The sequence below is a fragment of the Takifugu flavidus genome, chromosome 20 (assembly GCF_003711565.1).
Source record: "Takifugu flavidus isolate HTHZ2018 chromosome 20, ASM371156v2, whole genome shotgun sequence".
NCBI lineage: Eukaryota > Metazoa > Chordata > Actinopteri > Tetraodontiformes > Tetraodontidae > Takifugu > Takifugu flavidus.
In genome coordinates, this window is record NC_079539.1 from 9,658,973 (window position 1) to 9,664,246 (window position 5,274).

Genomic DNA, 5,274 nt, shown 5'->3' on the forward strand with positions numbered 1-5,274 from the left:
CTAAGCCTGTGATTTCTTTTTCTTTTCATAATAAATCAGTAATAATGTTTTGAAATTAATGCTAACAGCTTTTGTTGTATTAAGACTTAAGTGAAATCAATACATTTAGAATAGTAAAAAGGCTGAAATATATATATATATATACTTTGTCCTAATATAAAATATGAACTAATATATTGAAATTTGTTATCATTTCCCTTCCTTCCCTTCCCATGTGTAAATTATGGATGTGACTGCTGCATTTTTAGTAACATACAATGTAAAACTCAGAGAATGCACTCAAACGTTATAACTTATTGAACATAAATCATTTTAAATGAATCACTGTCCCCTCTCTAAAGAGCTGTTGTAAACAGAATAAAGATTAAACAACATTTAAATAGAACCTCAATAATGAGAATAATGTGGGGATTTCAGTGGACACGTTGCCTTCAGAACGCTTATAAAAACTACTGTCCTTGAACACAGCTCATCTCTGCATGACTAATGACACCTCTTAAGCAAACCAGATTTATTTAAACTAACTCCAGAAACTGTGTTACTTTAAATGCACCATGGTGTGTTTGCAGGTACAAACTAGATCATGTCACCTTTTGGGAACTTATTTGATAATTTCCCCAGGTTCAAAGCAATTTTTAAACTTTTAAAATAGCTTTCTAACATGCAGTTTTAACCACTGTGACAGACTGCATTCATTTATTGGTGCCACTGTCATCACCATCATCATCATCGTCATCATCATCATCATCGTTATTGTCAGCATGGTTGCCGGTTTTAATAAGCAACATATTGTCCATTGTAGAAGCAGATGAGTCCCATTATAAGCTAGGACAGTTAATTGGGTACATTGATCCGCGGCCATGACTTTTGCCATCATTGTGTCAGAATGACTAATGAGGCAATTAACGAGTGCTGATTCATCGCCGTGGAAATGAGGGCAAGTGGTAGCTGTTTATAGGCTGTGGGTCACAGATGGGCGGATAGGCTGATATCAATAGCAGTTATGAAAAGTCAAGAATAATCCACACAAGCACGATGAAGGGCCTCAGTGCTGGTCATCATTCCTGTCAGGGGAGGACTGGGACAATAATTCCGGCTGGGAGTTTGACTCCATCCCAGTACACCACCACCCGATCACTAGAGTGAGTTAGGTTGGGTGCTACTGATGGAGGAGGGTAAAATAATAAAGCAAAGGCTCCGTGTGCACCCACGCATTTTTTTCTGTTTCTTTTCCCAAAATAAATGTCTCTCTTGTGCTGTGATAATCCTGAAATTTAAAATACGATGCAAACAATAGCCACAGTGAGTAGAAAAGGAAAGAAAAGGCTACGACGCTCAAAAACCCAAACTAATAACCTGGACTCAGTTCTCACCACTCTCACAAAAGCAGGCCACAGTCGGCCGCTGCCCTCTGCCAGCCCATCAGTGGATAAACCTCCATCTCCAACAGAACCTCTTTCTCTTTTGCCATCAGAGGAAATGCTTCAAGTTTTCCTTCACCGAGGGAGGTTCTTGGGTGGTTCTTCACTAACCACCCAAAAGAGAGTTTAATCTCACAAGCAACCTGAGAGATCGACAGTGTGAGGAAAAACTTGGAGCCCAAACCAATGATGCGACATGCAGACACACTCTTATGGAGTACGACCCCCTACTCCACGTTTCCATCAGTGTCCTCCATGCCTTCAACTCGTTCATCACTGGAGGTTGTCCTGGTGTTGGAGCTGTTTATTAGTGGATGTTTAAATCTGTCCCACTGTAGAAGTGCTGATCAGTTCAACCTTTATTCTGTCAACACTGGTTTCATCGGTTTCCAGTAGATAATGGCTGAAGTCTCTTCTGGCAGCTTCTGGAAGGCCTTTTCTCCCTGAAAAGCTTCAGTCTTATAATTCTCTTCTCTTCTCCCCCCCTCTTGACACGTGAAAACATCAACATGGACATGTTCTTGTAGGAGACGTCATGCTTGCTTAGCAACAGCAGAAGCTCCATGAAGTTTCCATGGTTGACAGCAATGTTTTCTAAGTCATATGCAGCTTTATTACAGTGTCCTCTGTAGCTAAGCCCACATTTACCAGTAGCCTTCGCTACATTAATAACACGTTAATTGACCTGCCTCCTTTTCCTGTCCCAGCTCCGCTAAACTGATTATCTGCTGGCTTCGAGGACAAAGACTTCTGTGATTTCTCTATGGACATTGTTTCTCTCAAGCTCTTTTATTCTCTGATCGAAATGTTTCCAATTCTGGATGCCTCCTTTGAGCAATACACCAGTTGAAGGCTTCCTAAATGCAAGACATACTGAAGAGAATAGGGGGTGATTAGCTTCCTTGTGTGTGCCATCTTTAGGGATTAACACATTGGGGATGAGTGTTTGAGTTCTCTGAATTGGGGGGTAACTGAAAACACTAAATCAAAATTCTTGCTGTTACGATACGTGGTGGTAGAGGACCCGAACGCAGGCCAGGACACAGTGGTGGAGTAGTCAACAGCTTTATTTACAGGGGGGGCGCGGGGGGAGCACACACAGAAGACAGGAAACAGTCCTCCTGGACCGCAGGGGGATCAGGAGGCAGCGTCCGCCCGTCACAGATCCATCGGACTGCGGGGAACTCGGAACACCGGTGAGTCCTCAACCCGCAGCAGTCCCCCAGGACCGGCGAGGACTCGGGAGTCCGGTGCGACATGCTCACCACATGAACGTGCCCCAAGACACTGAAGGCAGAGGCAGTCCTCCTAGGCCGCAAGGGGAGCAGGAGCGGTCCTCCAGGAGACCAGGAACAGGACCAGGAGCGGTCCTCCAGGAAAACCGGAAGCTCGGGGACAGGAGTGGCCCTCCAGGAAAACTGGAAGCTCAGGGACAGGAGCGGTCCTCCAGGGAAACAGGAACACAGGAACAGGAGCGAGCCTCCAGGAGACGCAGAGCACCAACACACGACAGGGGAAGCAACCCAACAGCTTCACCACGAACAGACACCCTACCAACACCAAGGAACCCGAACAAACACCCACACTAGACAAACAAACACACTCCCCACACAAACAGCCACCCCGGCCCTGACAGGCAGGCACAACCTGCTTAAATAGGCAGCAAGATGTAAATTGCCTACAGGTGCGCTCGCCTGCAGTGCCAGCTGCACCCAATTGTGCTCAACACCACCCCCTGCAGGCCAAAGACAGACACAACCCAGAAATCCCAACAAGCGCGGGCAAAATAATCCAGTGGATTTAGATGGATTCGAATTTAAATAATCTATACTAGTTATGCTTATCCTCATAAGTGAAGCACAAATTGTTAGAAGCATAGTGTGTTTGGTTTCTATGCTCAGGGACACAATGGGCGAAGGCAGGTCCACCCCTGGATGAGGAGGCAGTTCAATGGTACCTTGGCAGTGGTCTGTTAATATTACTAAACATAATGTTACTACCATTTTTATTTTGTTACTACCATTACTACCAGAACACCTGCCAAGTTTTGTCTGCACTGGGGCTTGAACCAAGAACCCTCCACCTCTCAGCCCAGTCTCCAACAGGCTTAGCTACCATCGCCCACGGTACCTGAAAGGTCTCAATAACTAGCAACTAGCCGTATCCTCTGCGAGCTCTTGGCAATATATGTTTCAAGCACCACCATTAATCGGGCTCGTGGTGGCTCCTAGCTGCTCCAAAGACAGTTCATACAAACACTTTAGCTGCTACCTCGCTAGCTAACCTCTGTATGGATTGTTGCGCTGTGAACAACAAAGCAACTATTTTGGTTTCCTTGTGTAGATGTAAAGGCATTTATGTGTGTGTCTGTGTGTGTGTGTGTGTGTGGGGGGGTCTGCCTGCAGTATTGTGACAGAGAGCGTTACAAAACGAGAGGAAGGGCTGTGGTTGCTGCTCTTCCTGTGAGGGACTGTTGGATTGCAATACCTCTCGTGTGTCACTGCCAATCCGCGTGTTCTTGGAATGAGGACTTCAAGAAGAATAATGCCAATTTCAAAATGTATTTAACAATAGAACCAATTCAAGATACAAATATTACAGAGCTCCGGGCCAGTTCCTAACCCTACAATAACAGAGTCCATTGCCAGGGCATGAAGTCTGACAACCTAACTATCCCTTGACCCAGTCTTTTATAGAAAGACAGATGTAAATTATTGATGCTAATTCAGTCCAATCCAGTCCTTCTTCTTGGATGACCTCGTCTTCTTCTTCCAGCCTCATTTGGTGTTGGTGCGTCCTTCTTCTCCATTGTCTTCCCAAATGGCCAGGTCAGAGGTCATATTCCTGTCCAGGAACTTATCAATCGCCAGTAAATTATGCTGTCATTACCTTTTCCCTCTAAAGAGTTCTCCTTGCTGTGACCTTTGCACTTTACGACTGCGACCTCTGCTGGTTCCATGAGTGCCTGTGTCAGTTGCCTCATCTCTGCCTCATTTTTATAAGAGAGCCTGATGCTGTGTTAAAACCTGCCCGCAACCATTGACAAAGTTCTAAGTGGATAGCTCCCACTACATACGCTGAATCTGTATAGATGGTCAATTTCTTTCCCTTTGATATTTCTAATGCTGTAATAACGACCTTCAGTTATGCAAGTTGTGCTGACTCTTTTCCTAGAATCTTTCCTGTTTCCACTTCCTCAAAATCTTCTTCTGACTGTCTAACTATTGCATAGGCAGCTTTCAGACCCTCCTGTGGGTGTCTGAAACAACAGCCATCTGTGATTAGTATTTCATCTGGATCCTTTAACGGCTCCGCCTTAAGATCTACTCTGATTTTTTCCTCTTTCTTCACTTTCTCCTCACATCTATGTGGTTCCCCCTCTCCCATACCATCTGCCATATTTATCCCTTCATGTGTGTATGTTATGTGTGGTGCAGTTAAAATCTTGTCCATCCTGGTCTGTCTAATTGAGGTCATGGTGAATGCTGCTGAGCTGACCAGTGATACCACGCTATGTGTTGTAAGAACTGTCAGAGCGTAACCCATCACTAAATGTGCTGTTTTTTGTAAAAGTTTTGCTACCCCTGCTACATGCCTTACACATGATGGCTGCCTGTTTTCAATGGGGTCCAGTATTATGCTTGCATACATTAATACTTTCCTGTCACCCCCTTTTTTCTGAAAGAGAACACCATTTACTGTATGTTCTCCTTCAGAAACATCCAAAAAGAAAGTATCCTTATATTCCGGAACTGCCAAATGTGCAGCTGTGGTGAATGCCTGTTTAAGAGCAATTAACGCTTTCTCTCCCTCAGTTGTCCATGTTAGCCGGGCTGCCAAATCACGCATTCCC